At 43.2% G+C, this 25,384-nt stretch overlaps 1 protein-coding gene across 1 annotated transcript in view; it reads right to left on the reverse strand.

Annotated features, from left to right (window-relative positions):
• Window positions 1-19,636, reverse strand: part of FRS2 (fibroblast growth factor receptor substrate 2) — a 78,261-nt gene extending 58,625 nt beyond the window's left edge. Inside the window, exon 1 of the mRNA XM_077469059.1 lies at window positions 19,474-19,636. The gene's annotated coding sequence lies outside the window, so the exon portion shown is untranslated. The remainder of the gene's footprint in view (window positions 1-19,473) is intronic.
• Window positions 19,637-25,384: the final 5,748 nt, after the last annotated feature.

Consider the following 25,384-nt stretch of genomic DNA (forward strand, 5'->3'; position numbering starts at 1 on the left):
AGGTAAGTAGGATTAGAAAATAAAAAACCCATACATCTTAATGCAGTGGTATATATATTTTTTTAATTTTTACCTACAGGTAAGCCCATAATGAGGCTTACCTGTAGGTAAAATTAATATCTCCTAAACCTGAACATTTTAGGAGATAGTCACTTTGCATGCAGTCTCCGACGTCAGCGGCACATGCGCAGTGTATACTATCTCATTATGCCTTTGTCGTAAAAGTTGTTTTTTTTTCCTGCAGGTGTACAACTGTTTTAATGGAAATATTACAAATGTGTTGAAAGCTGCACAAGAATCTATGATGGACCTAATGTATACACAGTCCAAACTGAAAATGTGCCATCAGAAGTATACATGGAACAGCATATTCAGTTCTTCACCCAGGTAGTATTTCAGTAGTCCCTTCTGTCGGTAATTCCATATGCTCCTCGAACATGCCTGCTTGTGATGCAGAACAAACTGCAGGTCTCTTTCCAACTCCCACATAGATAAAGCCAGGTTTAAAAAAAAATATCTGCACAAATGATTTTTTCTCCAACATCAGAATCAGTTACCAAAATAACAGCTTAAAAATCTGTATAAAAATTTACTATCTTCTTAACTTTAAAGTCCAAATGCCCATTGCTGCACTGAAAAAATAAATAAATAAAAGATTTGTCCTTTTCTGATTAGCTCACATTTTTATTACTTTGACTGTACTGCCATCAATAGAATATACACAGCCATACACAATCTTTGTTTTTACAAACACTGTCAAGGGATTCCCAGTGTCCTTGGGTTTTCTAAAGACAACAGCACAGCAAAGGCTCTTTCCTTGCAGATACTCTGCAATTTCTGTGATTGATAAGCTGTGTAAACAATCATCTTTTAACAAAGATGAGAACTGAAAAAGGTGAGAGCCTATACTCCAACCTGCTGGCTGGATGAGACTGATTGGATGCCGATTGGCAGATGTTTTTCACATGTGTATATTGGCATGTCTATACTAGGCTTTAGACCCCTGGCTGATATGCCGACTGTCTGCATATGTAAGCAATGCTGGACCAATGTAACTATGTAAAAACTGCCACAGCTAAACTTTGGCTTTAATTATGTATAAGGCCTCATGTACACTGGACGTTAAAATTACGTTAAAAAAAACGCCAGTAGCTTTGCAGTGAGTTTTATCAATGTTTTTGCAATAGTTTTTTTTTTTTTTTTTTTAAATAAAAAAATTTCTCCTCAATGGATCAAAAACGTTGACAAACGCTGGCGAGACCTAGTTTTCAGCGTTTGTTTATCAGCATTTGACGTTAGAGCGTTTTTACAGCTGAAAAACTCCACTCAGAACCCACTAGCAAAGCAAAAAAACACCACAGCCAAAAACTGCTCATAACAGACTGTGTGTGCATGGACACATAGGATAACATGATGGAGAGTTTGACTGTAGAAAAAAAATAAAAATTATCATCTGAAGCCAAAAACAGCTGCTGTAAAAACATCCAAAAACACCCAGTGTGCATGAGGCCTTATAATATAGGGCTATATCAATTTGTGCTTTGCACATCTGCATGGAGTCTACAATAAAAAAGCAGCACCTTGCTTTGAGGCTGTTTATCCGACTGAAAACCAAAAGACCCGACGGGCAGCCCAATGCCCTTCTGAAGAAATCTGCATGGCAGGCTAACACTAAGGCAGTGGCTTGCCATTATCAACCTGAAACAGTAAGGGCAGATTCACGTTGGGAAGCGCACATGAGAAAGCTATGCGTTCCTGTGTGATGCGATTTCAGCCCGCTCATTTTGAAAGCACCCTCCCTTAAACAGCCGCTGCTGTATCTCCAGTGTAAAAGCCAGAGGGCTTTCACACTGGAGCGGTGCCGCTGGCAGGACGTTAAAAAATCTCCTGCAAGCAGCATCTTCAGAGTGGTGTACACACCGCTCCTTCACCTCTCCTGCCCATTGAAATCAATAGGGCAGCGCAGGTATATTTATTGGATTTCTTTTAAAATTTTCTATTTTAAAAGAAATCCAATAAAATCGAATTTTGTCATAAATTTAAGCCAAAATGTTTTCTGTTACATGTTTTTGGTAAAAAAAAAAAAAAATCCTGTTAAGTGTATAATAAGCCTCACTATAGGAAACGCTTCCTGTCGTAGCCAGAAGACGTAAAAACATGCGCATCATGCCTCGCTTTGAGGGGAGGATTGTAGACAAAGCGCCAACATCATCCATTTGGCGCCTTGTTGACACAATAAGCCAAGCCTCGTTTTCAGATGCCGGGAATGAAGATCCAGCCTCGTTTTTTAATTCACACAAGCCACCCTATGGGACCGATCATGAATGGTAAACAGCCAGTAACCCACAATGGCGAGCCTCCAGTCACAAGGGATGGATGGCCAAAGGTGTAAACTAATGGCATCATAAATAGAGGCCAGATAGGCACATGGGACAAAAATCCTACACTGAATGCACAAAAAAAAAAAAAAATGTGAAAAATAAATTTTAAAAAATTCTAAGAATTAAACAAATCTCAAGACAAATCTAATAGGAATGGAAAATACAAGATGAAAAGTAAACTCTTACTGTTTAATTTTTAAAAAATTCTTAGTGACAGTCCAGCAGGGGTGACACTGGTCTGCGGTCAACAACCATACATGTCCATTAATGAACAATGATATTAAAAAGAAAGAAAGGTAGTTGGTTTATGCCTTATTGAAGGAGTTATACCAGTGAAAACAGCGCTAGCAATAGTGACTACATAAATATGTTCAAAAATAAATATCCATCATGATTGTGCCTAAAGTATCATCATATGTGCAAATGATAAAAAAATTATATATATCCCATCATCCCATATATGTCCATCAAAATTAGATTAATAAAGTGTCCAACATACTGAACGTGCAACACAATAGGCCCCCTTCTTGGGCTGAACTCCCCACCCAGGCAACCGCAACCGATTAGACAAATATATGAACTGATGGTATAGGGATTCCAAAAACCAACAAATGCACACCGGATTGCAGAGGGATTTTCATATAAGTGTTCCACCGATAAGAAAAAAAAAAAAGACTAGAAATGGTGAAATATTGCGAGCATAAAGCGCTACTTACAGGATGCATTGGAAAATCGAACATTCAGAGCAAAACTTCAGTGGAATGCACGCTAGCTGGCGATCACGGAGGCAGGAAATGGCGTCAGTGGCTAAACTGTAGACCGGAAATTGAATGAATGAAATGCTTATATAGTGCACAATGCAAACTGAATCGCCTCTAGGCGCTGTGGCAAGCTTTGATCATCAGCTAAAAGAGGAAGGTCTTACGTTTTTTCCTAAAAGCCAGGTGATTTTCTTTCAGACGGATGTCGATTGGTGGAGCATTCCATAGCCGGGGCCCTTGGACAGCGAATCTCCGATCACCCTTGGATTTATACCGGGCTTTGGGCACGAGGAGGAGCTTTTTGTTAGCTGATCGAAGACTGCGGTTTGGTGTGTAATGATTTTACTTTTAAACGTGAAATTACGTTGAAGCGTTTTGCCCCTCCTCCAGGGGGGCGTCATCACAGGAGGAGTGGCGAAACTCGTCAACGTATTTTCCGCTCAAGAAGGGGACCTATTGTGTTGCACATTCAGTACGTTGGACACTTTATTAATCTAATTAATTTTGATGGACACTATATATTTTTTTTATCATTCTCACATATGATACTTTACGCACAATCATGATGGTTTTTCATTATTGATGCAGTATCGCTGGTTAAGATTTCACATAATTATTAATATTGAATATGAGATTCACAACATGGTCTCAGTTCATTTTGAGATATGTTTCTAGCGCTGCACTTTTACTTCTATGTTACCTTAATGCAGGGAACGCATTAAACGTAAAAAATGTTTAGGCTTTAGAACCACTTTAAGCATATGCCAATGGGAAGGCCATATTTGTCCAAAGGTGATGCACAAGTGTGCGTCCCCATGTACGTGCAGCCACTGCTCCCAATTTTACATACCGTGTTTCTCCAAAAAATAAGCCCGGGTCTTATATTAAATTTTGGCAACAAAAGACACAGTAAGGGTTATTTTTTGGGGTAGGTCTTATCGTACCATGTGCAGTCTTCTGTCGTCGCCCCCCACCTCCCTGTCAGGAATCCCCAGTGGAACTGAGTAAACATGCTTGTAAAATACTAGAATCCACTATATTACAGCGTTATATAAATGTAAAAAATGCTAAAGTAGATGCTAACATTTGTGTTTACAGGCTGAAGCTTCTCTTTAAGCATGACCATGTGAATAAGACCTAAATGTGCGTGTGAAAACGCACACTGAATGCAGGGACTGTAGTGTAAACTAGCCCCCCCATATTTTTGGTGCCGTTACATGCACTTGAATTCATGCATGATGTGCTGTATATCATCTCACAGAAGATGAGAACAGGGTCACTCATAATTATAGAAGATTCCATCAAAACATTTTGCAGGCAGTTTCACGTGAACTTAAAGTGAAGGTTCACACAAAAATTAAGCCTCTGCTTTTCGGAAACCCTCCCTCCCCCTCTGCTGTCACATTTGACACCTTTCGGGGGGGGGGGGGGGTGGGGGGTGCAGATACCTAAAACAGGTATTTGCACCCACTTCCGGGCATAGACTCCCACGGGAGTCCATGCCCCTTCCTGTCCCGCCGTGTTGTCTGCTGGGACACACACGGGTCCCAGAGACAGCGCAGAGCATTCTCATTGCACTGCGCAACTCACGCATGCACAGCAGGTAACCGGGAAGTGAAGCCGCAATGCTTCACTTCCCGATTCCCTCACCGAGAACGGTGCCGGCAGCAGCCGAAAGATTGCTCAGTTTCAGCTGCCGAGTGAGCTACAAGAGTGAGATCAAAACTGCCGATCTCCAAACTTGTTTCAGGTCAGGAAAGACGGAGAAACACGGGTTGATTTACTAAAACTGGAGTGTTCAATATCTGGTGCAGCTCTGCATAGAAACCAATCAGCTTCCAGGTTTATTTCTTTGTCAAAGCTTAATTGAACAAGCTGAAGTTAGAAGCTGATTGGCTACCAAGCACAGCTGCATCAGAGTTTGCACTCTACAGTTTTAGTAAATCAACCCCACTGTTTACATTTTTAGGACTCCGTGTACTAGAAAAGGGTCTTTGTGTTTGTCTGTTAGTTAGGGACACAGACGGCAATGAAAACTAGTAAAAGTAAATGGCCAGCACTCCAGACAATACGATATCAATGTTTACTGTAGATACGTGTTAAAGGCTGGTACACACTGGCCAAATAGCAGCCAGTATGGGCTGGTTCAACAGAAACCAGCCGACATACGGTTAAGTGTGTACAGCAGCCTGTCTGGTTTCTGTCAAACGGGCATGCTGGAAAACCAACAGCTGATCCGCGACAGAACAGCGCTGGCAGCCAACGGCTGTGAGCACTGACCAATGTGTTCTGGGGCTACCCCCCCTCCCCAACCAGAACAAAATAGCTCAGCAGGGAAATCTCTGTACTAGCATTGCATAGTTATTTCAGTGAGATCCTGTTTCTTTTCATTCAGCCAGTTGGGTTGAACGGAATTTAAAAAAACTGCCTGTGTGTACCAGGCATTAGACACATGCATCACTGTTGTCTGACAGCGATTACCTGGAATCTTGCCCATCTTCTGCCAATTGGTATACCTGGCATCTCGGCAGGCCATGCACCCATAACAGGAAGCGTATGAAGGACCAGAGCAGAACAGACTGATAAGTTTAAGCAATAAAAACCTGACGGAGAACCAAGTATACACACACAGGCTTGCTGCATTGAATTCACAGTTTACCACAGCTCCTCCACCCCGCACCTGTCCTTTTACATAAAATAATATATTACAGCTAATCACCCACTTTATACTAAAGAAAAATATCTTGAATAAGCAAGGTACACATCCCAAACCATCATGTCTTATTTCAAAAAGCAAGCATAACGGTAATCTCTATATGCAGTTGAAAACAGATACAATCGAGACCCGACAATTACTTTGTATGTCATGATTCACAGAACTTGAGACCCAAACGACACTCAAATGTATATTGCAGAGGATGAAAACACAATGTTTCAATATATGTATGCTATCAAACTTTTCAAAATTAATATGAGCTCTCTGCCTTTTTTTTTTTTTTTTTTTTTTTTTTTTTTTAAACCTCCTCAATAAAACATTTATGGAAATTAAAATCCTGACCTACCATGCCTTTCCTGGTTTACCCAAACCCACATTTTGGCAGCAGTTGGGCTTTAAGCCCCCGTTCATACCAGTGCAACTGGTGATGGGATTTGACAGTTCCAAATTACATAACAAAGTCGCACCCCATTGCCAGCAATTGAACCGTTCATAATGTTGCAACTCCAGAAAAAGGTTCTTGCACTACTTTTTACCAATCTTATTGTGACTTGCATAGACTTCTATTAAATAAAGTTGCAAGCCAAAATGGAATCAGCAGTGCAAAGTACACTGATGTGTGGCTTTAAAATAGTGGTCAAGTAGCACGATTTTAAAGCTGCACTGGTGTAAACTAGGGCTAAAGAGGCTAAAATGCCAAAACATTTTTGTATTGAGTAGGGAAGGGTTAAAACCGCTGTTTGTTTTCTTTCCATCTGATTTTTTCCCTTCCTGTCCACTCAACAGAAAGAGAATATAAATCTCAAATTTGGGGGATGTCAGCTTTTAGTTGTAATTTGAACAAGTGTCCCCAGTGGATTTTTCCCCTTATTCCAGGTGGAAACTCAAAATTTTGGATTTCCCCTGACTTTCACCTCTGGTGACCTCAGTGATATGGTCAAATAGAGAGTTCCTAATATGGACACAGTCAGGAATTAAATCCTGATAACCACTCTATTCAGATCTACAGATCTTTTAGCCTAGGTTCACATTCAATCGGTGGCTATTGCCGGCAATGGTACCGGCCAAATCGGTGCGACGCCACACTGATTCCCAAAAGTAGTTTCTGTACTACTTTTGGCAACTTCAGGGTGTGATTTGTATAGACAACCCACAGCCTTCAAAAGGAAGAGAAAAACTGGGCAGTCTGCCAAGAATCAAAACATTCTTTATTAGTTGAACTTAAAGGGGTTGTAAAGTAAAAAATTTTATTTTTTTAAAATAACAAACATGTCATACTTACCTCCACTGTGCAGCTCGTTTTGCACAGAGTGGCCCCGAACCTGCTCTTCTGGGGTCCCTCGGCGGCTGTCTCTGCTTCCTCCCGCAGGTGCTTCTCACGTTAATGCGAGCTCCCTCGCATTGGTAAGAAGCACTGCGGGCGCGCTCCCGTGATACAGCCGGCGGCTATAGCCGCTCGCTGTATCACAAGGCCCCGCCCCCCGGCGCGCTGCGTCATTGGATGTGATTGACAGCAGCGCGAGCCAATGGCTGCGCTGCTTTCAATCCATCCACTCCAGCCAATCAGCGGCCAGGCTGAGCGGCGAAGAGGACGGCGGGGGCGAGCGCGGGATTTTCGAGGGGTCAGGTAAGTAAAACGGGGGGACTGGGGGCGCCGGCAGTGTGAGATGTTTTTTCACCTTAATGCATAGAATGCATTAAGGTGAAAAAACATTTACCTTTACAACCCCTTTAAGTATAAAAATTCTAACAATTTGTCAATGGAATAAACTGTGTTTGAGGCCCCTTTCAGTCGGATGAAAAACTTATCCCTATGGAATAGCGGACGAACATCCACTGACATCAGTCTCCGCTATGCTGTTTCTAATGATGGAGGAAAACCCTACTTTTCCATCCATCTGCAGATCAGATGAAAATGGACTCTACTATCCCCTCAGAGGAGAGTGGTGCTCTGACAGATCGGTCCCTACACAGTGTTCAGAGACAGACCTGACATCTGTCTGCTCAGTGGGCATCGAAGGAGCGATCCCCAATGAGCAAAGCGGAACCCGTACATGGACACGTCCATGTGAAAGGGCGCTAAGTGAAACCACTAAACCTTTTTCTGACATTTGTTGGTTTCAAGTTAAAAATCTTTTGTTTGTTTTTTTTGCTAGAAAATTACTTAGAACACACACACACACACATATATATATATATATATATATACATACATATACACACACACACACACACACACGCAAAAAAAAAAAAAATTGTGATTCTGATTTTGGCCAGAATCGTGCAGCTCTAGTGAACACCCATGCGATCCGATTCTGGTACAGACCAAAAAAGGGTTCTGCACGACTTTGTATGACTGAATTTGCATCGCATTCAGGCCAATCTGTATGGCTAAATCTGCTTCACACGGACATTGCATGTGATTTGCACAGCAAATGTGAATCACATGTGATGTCTAACATCGTAGTAATGTGAACCCAGGCTTAAAGTCAAAATATTTTTTGTCCACTGTCCTACTCTCCCCCCCTTGCTATTCAAAAAGAGCAACATGTGTTGTAACAGCTTCCACCATCTTCTAGCAGTCCAATCCTACATCATGGTGGAGAGCAAGCTGTGTGAGACAAATGCACTGACTGGATGTCTCTGTACAACACAGATCCAACTCCTCACTGCAGCCCACCTTAGAAACCAGGGATAAGTCAATTAGCCAGACTTCAGTTAATAAATAGTTTAGTGAATCGCACCTGTAGCTTTCAAATTTTGCGGTAAACCCTTAGGCTCGGTTCACACAGGGGCGACTTGTCCAGGCGACTTCGCCGCCTGACAAGTCGCTCCCCGTTCTGTACTACGGAACCGTTCTAATAGGAGCGACTCAAGTCGCTCCGACTTAGAAAAAAGGTTCCTGTACTACTTTTGCGGCGACTTCGGGCGACTTGCATTGACTTCTATACAGAAGTCGTTTTGCAAGTCGCCGCTGAGGTCGCGGCGCTGCAAGTCGTGCCGCGTACTGTGTGAACCGAGCCTAATAAAGTTTATTGGAGCAGTGAATCTTGTTATTTTCGGCAAATTTTAGGGCTAATAAACAAGCTATTGTAAAACAAAAAAAAGGTATGGGAAGTCAGGCACTGCTATAGAGGACATGTACCAATGTCAAATAAAAAGCACAGCATCCCTGCCTATACAGAATTGTCTACACTCCCTAGAAACATCACACACTGACAACATGGCTGCTGTAAGTGCACCCTTTGGCCTAGCTTACACTTGCTTTGTTAAAATGGAAGTAAACCCTTCCAAACAACTTTGACCTACAGGTAAGCCTAGATTAAGGCTTACCTGTAGGTCCAAGTAATATCTCCTAAACCTATATGGTTTAGGAGATATTTGCCCGAAAATGGGCACCGCTGTCTACGGCGCATGCGCCGTAGACAGCGGCGCGCATGCGCACTAAATGCGGCAAGTCCAAGAATGGATTTGCCAAATTTGTCGACTCCCGTGCGCATGCGCGGGAGTGACGTCATCGCGGCCTCGCCGTATGACAGCGGCGGAGCTGCGAGGCGCGACTCCCGTGCGCATGCGCGGGAGTGACGTCATCGCGGCTTCGCCGCTGTCATTGGTCGGAGCTGCGAGACGCCACCAGCAAGATGGACGCGGCGGACTACAGGGATCAGCGGCGACTTCGCTGGCTCCTGTGTCAGGTAAGTGACACATAATGAGCTACTATGCGATGCATAGTAGTCCATTATGCTTTACCTTTGCAGGGAAAAAAAGAGGAAGTAAACCCATCAGGGTTTACTTCCTCTTTAAAGCTCTTTGAATGCCAAAGTTCCTGTCACTAAACAAAAACGGTTAGCTTACAGTGCCGTTGACTGCTTTTGCTTGGTGCTTCGATGAGGCTTTGGGGTGTTGGTGGAGCTTCAAGTGAGCTTTGCCAAAGAATTCTACGGAGGCTTTGAACCACCACTGAAGCTACATGGGGTATAATTTTTGAAGCAAAGCCAAAGCAAAGAAAAAGCAGGTGTAAATAGGATTGTAAGCTAACCATTTTATTTAGTGACAGGAGCTTTAACAAAGCCTGATCGAAGCCCTGTTGAAGCCGAAGCAAGTGGAAATGAGTCCTTTAGGATTACAGGCATATGCATATTTTTCTGCATGGAACTTAGGTTTATGCTGGCTGAGCTAGCAGAAGATCCTGCATAAAGTAAATTTTTTCATTCCAATAAATGACTACATATGTACGGGTTTATGCATTTCGACGCAGCTGTGTGTATGGTCTCATTGATTACTATATTGCTGTTTAAATGCGCATAAAACTATACCCTGTGCACATATAAACGCAGTGGTTATTTTTGCTAGTGTGAATGAGCCCTTATAGTGAAGGTGGGTTATCCATTGCCTCATATTATTGGCTATAGTAACTCCGCAGGCCAGAAGCCAGATATACACCCAGTCCATTCACCAAGGGGCGACTTTGGATCCAACTTGAAGTCGCCCCTAGTCGCTCGGCATGCTAAAATCAACGTAAGTGAATGAGAGCCGTCTTAATGCACACACTACTGAAGTCGCGCCGACTTCAGAAAAGGTTCCTGTACTACTTCAATCCAACTTCTAGGCGACTTGTACCCATTGATTTCAATGGAAGTCGCCTCCAAGTCGGATCACCGTTCATCGTGAGGCAACTTTACAGGAAGCGAAAATCGTTTTCTCAGGCAAACCCCTCCCTCCCACAGAGCCGATTGCTGTTTGACTGGCCACTGGAAAGTCGCCTGTCCTGCTGTGGAGCTCCCTCAGGTCATGTCCAGGTTGCCTCGCAAAGTCGCGGCCAGAGTCGTGTTGCCCCTGTGTGAATGGACTCTAAGGGTCGGTTCACACAGGGGCGACCCGTCAGGCGACTTAGCCGCCTGACAAGTCGCGTCCCGCTCTATGCAATGGAACCATTCTAACCGGAGCGACTCAAGTCACTCCGACTTAGAAAAAGGTTCCTGTACGACTTTTGGGGCGACTTGCATTGACTTCTATACAGAAGTAATTTCACAAGCCGCCGCTCAAGTCGGATCCCGGTCGCCTGAGGCAGTTGCGCTGCAAGTCGTGCTGCCTCAGTGTGAACGGGCCCTAAATGATATGATGTTCCTTATTTGTAGCAGCAAGCCTCCAAAGTGTGCAGACAAAAGTTCACGATTCATAATCGCAGCTTACCATAGGGTTGCCCTAAATTCACACCATATGGCCCGTACACACAATGTGAAAAAACGGACAAAAAAATACCACTTTCAAATCGATCGCGCGATAATCGATTATTGGAAGTACATAGCTTTCAAGAGCCGATCACAACATCCGATATTATCTGATCAGACGGGCGCGACAATTTCTAAAATGATACCAGATCATACGATTTTCGTTTAAATCGGTACAGCTGTCGTCCGAAAATACATTACTTCCAATTTTATTCTCTCGTACGAGAATTTTCATAACTTTTATTAAACTCTCCATTTATGATATGAGACTAGTATGCTAAATATTTTTCGGATCGTGTGTACGGGCCATTATACATACTCTAAACCATAACAGTGTCCATAAGGTAACGCACGTGTAAGTGGGCTCTTACAGATTCTCTTTGAAAAAAAACACTCATCTAATCCCAAAAAAGTACTGCAGCCTACTAGTCCTAAAATGCTGCAGCTGTAATTTTTTTCAGGCTTCTTTTCCCTTTATTTTCATCTGGTAATTGCACAAATACACTGAAAACATTTGTAGCCTGAAAAAACAAAAATGCAACTGCCACATTGAACGACTGGTAAACTAAAATATATCACATTTTTCTTCTTGCTTATAAATATCCTTTTAATGTAGAAAATATCAAAATATGGACCAGCAACGCAGGCTTGTGCATTTTATTGTAGAAAAACAGACAAAGCTCTCCCACAGTACATGTCAGATGGGCCACCTGCCATACAGCTAGGAATCAGGACCGGACTTCCCCTGAACTCTGCATCATGTGATTAGGAAAAGTCATGTCATTAGGAAAATTATGAGCAACACTGTGCTGCAAAGCACAGAAAAAGCTGAGTTCCACAGGGTGCCTGTCTGGCAAGTAGATCAGAATCATGTGCAAGACATCCCAGATGCTAGGAGACTTCTATCTGCTCTGCTATCAAATACACATAACCAGTGTCATTAACATAAGCACATAAAATTACATAACAAGGAAAATTATTTGGAAAGTCTTGCATCAACCTTCAGTTATAAAACCCACAACTTAGGCTTCAAGTACACGGAGATTGTTTACAACCTCTCCTGATTTAACTTGACAGATAGTAACCCACGTTTAAAACTGTTTTGTCGCATTTACAAGCTGTTACAGGCATTTGGTGTTTCAAATGCCTCTGAACATCTGTTTGAACCCATTTTTTTGCGTTCCAAAAAAAAAAAAAAAAAAAAGGTTCTAAACAATTGCCTAGAAACATTATAAATGACCCTGTGCACATGTACCGATAAGATAACAGAGGAGAGTTCAGGAGCAGTTGAAAAAAAAAATGCCCAACTGCTCCTAAACGTCTGTTTAGCAGCAGTGGTGTACATGAGGCCTTACAGTTCACCATGTTGCAATGACTCCTGTTGGCCACAGACTACATCATTTCATGCAATTTTTCTTAAAGCAGAGTTCTACCCAATTTTTGAAGTTCAGCCCTCTGCGTTGCGGATCACAGTGGCAGTAATGTTCGGAATTGTTTTTTTTATTTATTTTTTTCAAAGCATATTGCCTTTTTTGCCCATTAATCAGGTTAACTTCCGCTGTACCTTGCCATGGCAAGGTATGTCATATCGAACTGCCCATTGGCTCCTGGAAGATGAGTGTCAACAATCCCAGCGGCAGCCTCTGCTTCTAGGGTCACGGTATTTGCACACACTGTGCACGTTAAGGAGGTGCATGCCAAAAAGCGGGCAGCACCGTATCCAGGAAGGAGTTATGGGTGCGCTTCAGATGCTCACACTGAAGATGGGAGTGCACTTGCTACAGAGGTGACAGTGAGTACATTGCTTAACAGGGAAAAAAAGAGGACTACATTTAATACATAAGCCAGAATGTATTCTATAAGCTGCAATTAGGGATGCACCGATACCATTTATTTATTTTTATAGAGATTTTTTTTTAACACATGAGTACAAGTACTAATATTTTTTTTTTTTTTTTTTAGTACTCACCGATACCAATTGCTGATACCAACCGCAACTGTTTTGTTTTAACTTCAGCTGTCAGCAATGGTACAAAGCATAGAAAAGTTATTTAAACACAAAATAAAATGATTTATTTTTATTTAGCACATTTCAATGTGAAATGTATAAATATGTTAATATATATGTGTAAAAATATTCACTAACAAAGCAAACAAAAAAAAAAGCAGGAAAATAATTAAAATGGAGGAAAATAGGGAGATAATTAAGGCTGATTAGAGAAAATTAAGGGTTATTAAAGAGTTAAACACAGGAACATTTGTTCGTCCCTTTGATCTGCAGATGAAGAAACAGAAATATACAAAAAGAAACAAATGTTTCTTTTTATTTTAGCGTTTCAGGGCTGAGCAATGTTGGTAATAAACAGTTTTTGACAGCTTTATCGGTTTCAGGTATCAGTGCATTTGCACGAGTACCGATACTTGTGCAAATGCTCGGCATCAAAACTAGTATCGGTGCGACCCTAGCTGCAACCATCACAAGGGTGCTTTTTTAGGAAAAAAAAAAAATAAAAAATAAAAAATGCTGAAACTCCGCTTTAAACTAGATCTGTCACCTTAGAAAGATGAGAGCTGGATTTTTCCACAGTGCACTAGAAGGCCCTGAAAGCCAAGGCAAAGCAGGTTATGCTGCTGCTGTGTGGAGACCTAAATAAGAGTTTACACTTTGTACACTTCCAACAAAGTTAAAAGGAATAAAAAAAAAAAAAAAAAAATGAAAGAAAAAAAAAGTGCCTTGCAATGTCAAAAAAATAAATATAAATAGCACAGTTTGTCAACCTTGCTGCACAGCGGACCCCTGCCACACACTAAAACTAATCATTTTAGTATATAGCTGGTGTAACAATTTCAGGGATTTCATCCTTAGACGACTACTTAAGTCCCCAAAGTATTAAAATGCAAGATTGCTTTACACAACTCCAGTATTATCAAATAGAGCATGCAGAGTCCCTTGGAAGTAACAATGATCAGTTCCAAAGGTAGAGGTGTGTCACCAACTGGCCCCACATGGGCTATTTAAATCCTCATCAAATGGCATGAATCTGTATCAATAGGATTGTGTGCTAGGGACTGGGATGAGATATTATTACCAATATCAACATATTGTCCATAGGGTCAAAACCAATCATGCCCCTACAAAGCAGTCATATTGTCAAAAAAAAAAAAAAAAAAAAAAAAAAAAACACCTTTAAGACATGACAAGCCATAGGCATATCCTCAGTCAAGGGCTCAATGTGTGATGAGAACTTAGTATGAGCTTACATGATGATCCACAAGAACCCCGTGGTGTGTGGTATAGCCTTGGATTGCCTCTTTCCACTCATCTAATTTAAAGGTATTTACATCTAAGCACATCCTTTTGGCACACTTTAATTCCACATATCTTCATCCAACTATTTTCCTTCTTTTACTCAACTTAGCATCCCGTCCTACTTTTTCTATCTTTACAAGTCCTTATTAAACCTCTCAACTGTGAGAATATATATATATTTTTTTTTTTTATTATTCTTCTATATTATTATTTTCTCTAATCCCCACAGATATTTCTGGGAAGTTGTTTTAGTATGGATTGACTTCACCACCATCACACACCTCACTGATGTCACTGAATTCTCTACATATAATTCTTTGTTTCCTGGTTTCTGGTGTTTGCCGTGTATTTCGAGGTTTTCCCATCTCAGCTTCCGGGGACAACATGTTCTATAATGGTTCTCGCTTTTAGTTTCTACAAACAAAAGTACCTATATACTATGGATAGGTGAGAATGTTTGGGACCATTTATGTCCCCTTTGCTCCCCCCTTTTTCATATAGTTATATCATATATTATTCATATACCGCTTATTTATTTGGCTTTTTTATCTCATTATAGATACCCCCATTTTCTGCATCTGCTCCTGATGAGTGGTATATAACCACGAAACGCGTAGAGCTTACCTTTGATGCGTTGTCACAGTGTTTTTATTTATTATTTAGAATTTATTATTTTTTACGAACCTAATTATTATTGAGGTCTATATGCTGTTACTATTACAATTTAGGTCTATATACTGAGGTCGAGTGCTATGCATATCATATTGAACTATGTTATACTATGAAGTATTCATTTTTTATGGATTTATAATTATCAATTTATAATATACTTTTTTATGAGATTATTATGTATTTTATTGAATCAGTTATGTATTATGATCCTTTAGCTTAATTATTAATTTATAATGTACTATTTACCTATTGTATGCATGGCTTGTACCAATAAATGGAATAATATGTAAATCGAGTGGTTCAATTAATATAGTGACATGTTTCATATAAAGTCCCACCATTTCTTCTTTTTTTCAATATATCGGGGATGAAGGTGTATGTATATATAGTATACCGCCTCATATAAAGTCCCAATGTTCGCTCTAGTTTTTCATAGCCTTGGGGATGGTGCAAAAGGCGATGGCCCCCTTGCAGGGCCGCCACTCCTGTGGGGACACACAGCAACCAAAGTTGCCGGCAAGAAGCTCACAAATGGCAGGTAAGGCTTCATGTGCACAGGACGTTCAACCTCTCCTGAACTATTTAACTTGACAGCTAGAAACTGGTGTCTAGAAGCGGGCTTTTGGTTACATTTGCATCTAGAAACATTTTTTTTGTTTTGTTTTTTTATAAAAAACTAAATGCTGCTGAATGCAAGTTACCCTGTTTAACAGCGTTTACAAGCCGTTACAGGCATTTGGAGTTTCAAATGCCTCTGAACAATCCATCTGAACCCATTTTTTATATTCCAAAAAAAGCTTCTAAAAACTGACCCTGTGTACATGTACTGATAACAGAGGAGATTTCAGGGGCAGCTGGAAGAAAAAAAAAAATGCCCAACTGCTCCCCAACGTCCATTTACCAGCTGCAGTGTACATGAGACTTCAAGGAACCCTCCCCCCTCTGGTGTCACATTTGGAACCTTTCAGGGGGGAGGGGGTGCAGATACCTGTCTAAGACAGGCATTTGCACCCACTTCCGGGCATAGGCTCCCACAGGAGTCTATGCCTCTTCCTGTCCCGCCTTGCTGTCTGCTGGGACACACACGGGTCCCAGAGACAGCGCGGACCATTCTCATTGCTCTGCGTGTCTCACGCATGGCAAGGCTTCATTTCCTGATTCCCATACTGAAGATGGCAATGACAGCATCCGAGGAATGGTTCGGCCTCGGGTGCTGGCATCACTGGACCCTGGGACAGGCGAGTGTCCTTATTCTAAAAGTCAGCAGCTGCAGTATTTGCTGACTTAAAAAAAAAAAACAACATTTGCGGGACTCCCTCTAAGACGTAAACCCAATGTGCTTATCAGGACCATGTCAATGGAAGTCATCCAATGCTACGTCACTAGAAGTTACGTGCCGCTGGCTATCCAGAAAATGAATGGGATGGATGAAATCATCTTTGGTCTCCAGAATGACAACTTTTGAGGAGTGCCCTCTTTTTTCAAGTCATACTAAGTTCTTATCACACATTGAGCCCTTGGATGGGGATATGCCTATGGCTCATGTTAGGTTTTAAAGTTTTTAATAAAGTGGACAATTTTTAGACATATGACTGCTTTGTAGTGACATGATTGGTTTTGGACAATAGGGCTATATAGTTATATAATTGATATGTCATCCCAGGCCCTAACACACAATTCTATTGATACCAAGTCATGCCAGTTGATGAAGCACATCCACATTTGGAACTGCTCATTATTCCTTCCCAGGGACTCTGTGCTTTGTAATAATAAATTTGTTTTGTTTATACCTTACTTGGTTAACATACAGCAGCAAATGCATGGGGCTTCTTGTATAACTTCCATATTATAACATTTGTAAAGCACATTAACCCTTGGTTCTATCACTGAACAAGAATTTTGTCTTAGTACCGGACTTTTTTTTTCCACTTTTTTTAAATCTAGCCTAACAACCTCCAAGAACCATAAACTAATAAACATAGAATCACCAACCCAGATGCTCATATACCTTTTCCAGCGTTTACCCTACATGGCTTAAATTCTTTGCTGGCAGTGTCTTTGCAGTGTATCTGCACAGATTTGAATGGACCCCTACGCTAGCATTACTATAAGTCCAGTGGAAGTCCCTGTGCAGGCACAGCCAGCGTTGGACATGTGCAGGAGAGCATCTAGTTGTGGGAGTTCTAGTTTAGTGGGCTAAAGAAGGAGGGGGGGGTGGAGACTAATAGGTTCTTGTTTAAAAGTGAACAAGTCCTCAAAATCTAGCCATGCAACTGCCAGCATTCACATGAATGAAATTGTTTACTATCCTATAATGCAAGGTTTGCACGGAGTGGATTAACCTGGCCATACACTATTCCAGTGGTCTCCAAACTGTGGCTGGGGGATGAAGACTATTTAATCTGACACTGATGAAGGGGCACAATTCTTCCCTATAACTCCAACAATGGCACGCAATTTCTACTAATGACAGTGCACTGTTTACTGTCACTGGCCACCCCGCTAAAATCTGAAGGAAACCTTTTTTGGAGACCCCTGCACTATACAATCTTTTATATTTTCCAAAACTACACTGTCTGAGGACAAAACCCAAACAATTCATTAAAATATTACCAATGGGACAGGGCCCTGCACTACATGGTGGATCTAAAAGGAGATTATACAATCAGAGTATAGTATACGGTCAGCCTTAAAGTGGTAGTAAACTCTCTAGAAGATAGCCTATTTAAACAACATTCTAATGTAAATATCAATTTTCAAACGGGCACTAAGTGTCGGTTTATACTGAGGTAGCACGACTTGCACCGCGACTGCCTCAGGCGACCTGAAGACAACCGCTGCGACGACTTGCAAAACGACTTTTGCTATAGAAGTCAATGCAAGTCACCCCCAAAGTCATACAGGAACCTTTTTCAAAGTTGGAGCGACTTGTGTTGCTCCAATTAGAACGGTTCCATTGTACAGAACGCGACTTGTCAGGCGGCTAAGTCGCCTGACAAGTCGTCCCAGTGTGAACCGACCCTAAAAGTATGCCCAAAAATCTTTTTTTTCTTTTATATTATAAATGCTCATCCTCGATATTAGCCGCCACCATAGGAACTGTGGTCTTCTGGGTTCTGTATTCTATTTTACTTCCGCCCACAGCTATTATTGTCCCTAATCCCGTGCAGTAAAAGCGCTATCCAAGGTGTCCCCGATCTTCACATTACAGAAGTGCAATCAAGCCTCATGTGATCTCAGGGCTGACGTCGTCACCCGGAAATTACAGCGCCTGTATTTTTTAAGGTCTCTGCTTGCCGGAAAACTAGGACATAAAAGGTGCAAGCGCTGGTGAAACATATACAGGAAAGGCAAGCAAGGAGACTTTCACATAGCGCAACTTATTCTAAAACCCGCAACTGTCCATTTACATAAAAGTCGTTGCAATGGGTATACAACCATTTTAAATTGAAGCCTCAAAGCCATCTTACAAGAGGCTTTCTATTCGGCAAGGACAGCAGTTAACACTCTTGGAAGTGTTAGGGTGACTGAGAAACAAAAAGGACAGACTGATACATAACAGAGGAGGCTACACTAAGTGCTACATGTGTACTGTGGTGACAGGGCCTCTTTACCAGGGAAGTAGATGACCACTGTTTGTATAATGTATATAGTATTGCCAGTCTTCTAGGTAGACCAGTATCACTCCTATTGAAATAAATGCCCCTTGTATGGGGGTGTTTCGTCACATACGGCGAACCATCACAGTTGGGTGCCCGCTGAACTGTGCATGCGCGACGCCACCATATGCGTTCCACCCCTGAGTCCAAGTTCAAGCCCCACCATCCTAGTGGACATAGGAGCTTATGTTTATGCCGAGCGAAGCGAGGCCGTGCCCGAAGAGTGGCGAGCGAAGCGAGGGACACTCTGTTGGAACGCATATGGTGGAGTCATGCATGCACACATCAGCGGGTAGCAAAATGTGATGGGTAGCCGAATGTGATGTGAAAGTGGCACTCATCTGCAGGCCCTGACCTAGTAAACATTGCACAGCCGTGATATCATGGAGAGTAAGCAGCTCCCTAATGGCTACGAGATAAAGCAAAGCTGGAAATCCAATATAAACACTTCCTCCGTACATTGGAGTCGTACTTTACGCTTCATACACACAACAAAAAGTTCAAAACAACCTGGAAGAGACGAAGCCCTACACACACACACACACACACACACACACACACACACACACACACACACACACACGGTAATGGGGGGGGGGGATACTTCACAGGCCTCACCGCTCTGCCCATTCAACAGACTACACAACGGGGCAGCCATGTTCCCCGCCACAGCTCAGCCCGAGGCTGCTGCGGAGATAAAAGTATCCGTGTGCACTGAGAAGCCTAAAACCTCGCCTTCTTACCGTCGTCCGGTCACTTAGGACTCTCCATCAGGAACCCGGGAGGCTCCACTCCCGGCTGTAACTTTCTCCCCGGGCTCCAGGCCGCCAGCTGGGCCGACGCTGCTCGCTCTGCGCAGATTCCACAGGCTACTACTTCCGGGTCACACGAGAACCGGCGCGGGAGCGCGCTCTATCCAGCGGTGAGTGGGCGGTGCACGAGCGCTTCGCCTCATTCCTTCTTGACGTCACCGACTGGAACGCGCCTGGGGGTGGTTGTTCCCTGTAGAGAGCAGGGCATATCTGAGCTTCCTTAGGCTTCAGATCCTTCATGTCTCTCTTTTTGGTCTGATACATACACCTCTACATGGACTAGTTAAAGAGGAAGTAAACCCTTTCAAACCACTTTGACCTACAGGTAAGCCTAGATTAAGGCTTACCTGTAGGTCCAAGCAATATCTCCTAAACCTATATGGTTTAGGAGATATTTGCCCGAAAATGGGCACCGCTGTCTACGGCGCATGCGCCGTAGACAGCGGCGCGCAGGCGCACTAAATGCGGCAAGTCCAAGAATGGATTTGCCTAATTTGTCGACTCCCGTGCGCATGCGCGGGAGTGACGTCATCGCCGAATGGCAGCGGCGGAGCTGCGAGACGCGACTCCCGTGCGCATGCGCGGGAGTGACGTCATCGCGGCTTCGCCGAATGGCAGCGGCGGAGCTGCGAGACGCGACTCCCGTGCGCATGCGCGGGAGTGACGTCATCGCGGCTTCGCCGCTGTCATTCGTCGGAGCTGCGAGACGCCACCAGCAAGATGGATGCGGCGGACTACAGGGGACAGCGGCGACTTCGCTGGCTCCTGTGTCAGGTAAGTGACACATAATGAGCTACTATGCGATGCATAGTAGTCCATTATGCTTTACCTTTGCAGGGAAAAAAAGAGGAAGTAAACCCATCAGGGTTTACTTCCTCTTTAAACCAATACGTGTTTTACTTTCTATTGCTGCGTACACAGGAGCAGAATTTCCGTCTGAAAAATCTTAGATGGGTCTGACGGAATTCCACGCAACTTGGCTTGCATACACACGGTCACACAAATGTTTTCTGAACTTTCGACCGTCAAGAACGCGGTGATGTACAACACTACGACAAGCCAAGACAATGAAGTTCAATGCTTCCGAGCATGCGTCAAATTGTTTTCGAGCATGCGTAGGAATTTTGCACATCGGAATTGCTACAGACGATCGGATTTTCCAATCGGAATTTTTGTTAGCGGAACTGCAACATTTAGGGATGCACCGAATGGGTTTTTTGGTGCCGAAACCGATACCGAAAATGAAAAATACACTAGGCCGAAACCGATACCGAAAATTACTGTTTTTAAAAAATATTTGTATACAGGAGATGGTCAGAGACTGGGGACATGGTACAGGAGGTAGTCAGAGACTGGCGACATGGTACAGGAGGTGGTCAGAGACTGGCGACATGGTACAGGAGGTGGTCAGAGACTGGCGACATGGTACAGGAGGTGGTCAGAGACTGGCGACATGGTACAGGAGGTGGTCAGAGACTGGCGACATGGTACAGGAGGTGGTCAGAGACTGGCGGCATGGTACAGGAGGTGGTCAGAGACTGGCGGCATGGTACAGGAGAGGGTCAGAGACTGGCGGCATGGTACAGGAGGTGTTTAGAGACTGGCGGCATGGTACAGGAGGTGGTCAGAGACTGGCGGCATGGTACAGGATGTGGTCAGAGACTGGCGGCATGGTACAGGAGGTGGTCAGAGACTGGCAACATGGTACAGGAGAGGGTCAGAGACTGGCGGCATGGTACAGGAGGTGGTCAGAGACTGGCGACATGGTACAGGAGAGGGTCAGAGACTGGCGGCATGGTACAGGAGGTGGTCAGAGACTGGCGACATGATAAAAGAGATAAGTGTGTTGTCCCCTGTGCAGCCAGTGTGTTGTCCAGTGTGCAGCCAGTGTGTTGTCCAGTGTGCAGCCAGTGTGTTGTCCAGTGTGCAGCCAGTGTGTTGTCCAGTGTGCAGCCAGTGTGTTGTGCCCCGTGCAGCCAGTGTGTTGTGCCCCGTGCAGCCAGTGTGTTGTGCCCCGTGCAGCCAGTGTGTTGTCCCCCGTGCAGCCAGTGATGCAGCGAAGAGAGAGGAGAGCCGCCTCCGCCGTCTGGTTCAGTAGAGCGCCGGGAACATCACAGCTTTAATTTCAATAGCTGTATGTTCCCCCGTCGCGTGCCGTCGCATACAGCCCCTCCCCCTTGTCCGGGGAACTGGTATAGACAGATCACCCGTCCAATCTGGATGGGTAATCTGTCTATCACAGTTCCCCGGACAAGGGGGAGGGGCTGTATGCGACGGCACGCGACGGGGGAACACACAGCTATTGAAATTAAAGCTGTGATGTTCCCGGCGCTCTACTGAACCAGACGGCGGAGGCGGCTCTCCTGTGTTATAGATCTCCCATGATTTTCAGCTCAATTATCGGCCGTTTTTTCCTTTCGGCAATTGCCGAAAGGGGCATTTTTGGCCGATATGTTTCGGCGTTCGAAATTTCGGTGCATCCCTAGCGACATTGCGACTGACAAAGAGGAATTAAACTTCCTTTGCTGACATTTACCAATAGGTAAGCCTATAATAAGGCTTACCTATAGTTAGTGACAATATCTCCTCAACGTTTAGGAGATATTTACATTAAATGCAGCCAGTGACATCAATCGCACATACGCTCTTCCTTCCAACCCCCATGCAGTGAATGGCAGCTGCTTCAGCCACTGACAGCGCCGGAGCCCACAAACCCGGAAGTAACTCTGGGAAAGATATCAGCTGTCTCAGCGGTGTGCGGGCGCTGCTAGAAGGCTTCATTCTAAGGTATTTCACAATGAGCTAGCATGCAATGCATACTGGCTCATTATGCCTTTGTCTTACAGTTTTTTGTTTTTTTTTCAGAGTTTACAACCTCCTTTTGCCAACCAGCCTCTATCATTATCGCTGTTGCTGTACTTCGGTCCCTCTAACAGCTATAGCAGGCGCGTGTGCATCGTTGCATGGTGGGAGAGCTGATGTCCACTGGTCACCCACGATCAATCGATGTAAACAGACAGGGACGTAGAGAGAGAGATCTTCTGTTCCTAGGGATCAGGAACAGCAATCTCTTTCTCTACTCTCAGTCTGTATGCTCCCCCCACAGTTAGAAACACCTCCCTAGGGGACACTTAACCCCTTGATCGCCCCCTAGTGTTAACCCCTTCCCTGCCAGTGACATTTGTAGAGTAATCAGTGGCTATTTTTAGCTCTGATTGCTGGATAAATGTCAATGGTCCCAAAAAAGTGTCAAACGTGTCCGATCTGTCCTTCGCAATGTCGCAGTCCTGCTAAAAATTTGCAGATCGCCGTCATTACTAGTAAACAAATAATAAAAATCCCACAAATCTATCCCCTTTTTTGTAGACGCTATGATGTTTGTACAAACCAATCAATATACACTTACTGCGATTTTTTTTCAAAAATAGAAGAATACATATTGGCCTAAACCGAGGAAGACATTTTTTATTTTTTTGTTTCCTTTTTAATATTTTTTATAGCAAAAAGTAAAAAATATTGTTGTTTTTTTTTTCAAAATTGTCACTCTTTTTTTGTTTATAGCGCAAAAAATAAAAAACGCAGAGGTGATCAAATACCACCAAAAGAAAGTGCTATTTTTGGGAAAAAAACATTACATTTGTTTGGGTACAACATCGCACAAGCGCACAATTGTCAGTTAAAGTGACACAGTGCTGTATTACAAAAAATAGCCTTGTCATTAAGGGGCAAATTGGTGAAATAGAGTCTGAGCCTATAGCTTACCCTGTACACAGTCCACATTACTTTCAGCCATAAAATACCATTTAGTTACTGTGCTTTGAGTGAGAGCTTCACAGATAGACATATACCTAAAAAACTATTTAAAAGAAAATAAAACAATATACAGAGAGCTGACATTTAGTCGGAGTCTACCTTAAAGTGGAATGTCACCCAAAAGGGGAATTTCCACTTGTTTGTATTCCCCACTCTTTAATAAATGACACTTTTGGGGGGGAGCGGGTACCTGGTTTTGACAGGTACCGACTCCAACATCTGGTCGAATCGCCAAGCAGATGTTTCGATTCCCACCTCTTTCCCCTTCTGGAACGCAGGACAGGTCCCAAATGACTGCAGGACCATTCACAAAGCACAGTGCAGTTTGCGCATTTGCAGTGGGAAACTGGCTGTGAAGCCGCAAGGCTTCTCTACTGCTTTCCCTTAGTCAAGATGCCTACATCTGGCGCAAAGCCAATTGAAGAATTTTCTCAGGTGAGGACAGCGCTGGATCCGTGTACAGGTAAGTGTCCTTATAAAGTATTTGTAGCTTCTGACTACAAACAGTTGTACAAGATGTTGGAGCCGAGCCAGGTGCTGGAATGAGTGTTCTGCCACTCAGTCCAGGGACACTGTCTGGATACGTGGGACGCCAGAACCATGCTCAAATTCTAGGACAGTCCTGAGGAATCAGGGACGGTTGGGGAGTATGTTTATGGGTCAAATAAACAGGGAACATGGCAGGTGTGTGTTTATATACTTTGTGTTAAAGTATTTTCATTCTGTTCAAACCTGTGTTGTAATGTGGTGCACTGTAAGAAATCTTGTTTGCTGAATCTTTGTTGTCCATATGGATGAATGGTAATGCACAGGGTAAAGGTCATCTAAAACTCATCTGTCCTGCCGCCCACACCACTGATCTTTGTTCTGTGCCAACGCTACAGAGGATGAAAAATCCTCTGCTGACACTTTTCCTGGTGTAACAGATGTCTGGTCTCTTGCTGTGGTTCTTCTCTTTGGCTTTTTAATAAGTGTTATAGTGCACATCCATGCATGCATTAACCATGCCTTATCACTTTCCAAGCCTGAGGTTGGGGTAAGAGTAAGGGCTAAAATCAGGGCATACTACGCTGAAATGGAAGAAGTGGTTTAATAGTGGTTCACATAGCATACCATAGACAAATGTAGGGCTAACAGTAGTGTGGTTTAATATTAGCAGGCATGCAGGGGATTCAATTATTGTAATATGGTCCTCTAAACAAACAGATGACTTGACAATAAGGAGGCAAAAAAGGCATTCCTGACAATGCCTGAACAAGCAATTGTTAAAATGCAAGGGCAACAAATGGGCAATCATCACAATACTTGGGCAACTGTGAAAATATACAGGCAATACATTAACAATTGTGACAACATGCAGGGGGAAAAAAACAAACAATAATTGGATTATGAGAGCAATAAGTGGACAGTGGTGGCAATATGGGAGAAACAAACAGGTAATCATAACAATACGCAGCAACAAACAAGCAATTGTGTCTATACACAGGCGACAAACAGGCAATATGTGGTCATGGAAATAACAGCCACAATAATAGAGAATATCTTGAACACAGTCTGCCTCCCTCTTCCCTCCTTTATTCATCTGTAAACTCCAGGCTTCCACATCACTGCATGCAGGCATCCTCATCCCATGCTTGGGTGCCCCATGGATACACAGACTGCCCATACTTGTAAGTATGCATGTGGCCATGTGCTCTATCCTCCTCTCCAGCCTTAAAACAACACTCTAGCTGACAAATGTAGTGCCATCCCTATCAGCCTTTTAGCAGCTGAGTTGATAGGAACTCCCAGATGCCCAGAGACCTGGCAAGCAAAGTGATTAGCTGGACTGTTCAGACAAGATCTGGGGAGCAGAGCTATGAATGGGGCTTATGTTTAGTACCCCAGAAGCATTTACCTTTCTTTCATGTCAACCATCAGAAGTGAAGAAATACCAGGAGGTTGATTTACTAAAGACAAATATAATGTGCACTAGAAGTGCACTGCAGGTGCAGTCACTGTAGATCTGAGGGGAAGCTCTGAAATGAAG

The sequence above is a fragment of the Lithobates pipiens genome, unplaced genomic scaffold (assembly GCF_037356315.1).
Source record: "Lithobates pipiens isolate NorthernLeopardFrog02 unplaced genomic scaffold, aLitPip1_a1.2 Scaffold_8, whole genome shotgun sequence".
Lineage (NCBI taxonomy): Eukaryota > Metazoa > Chordata > Amphibia > Anura > Ranidae > Lithobates > Lithobates pipiens.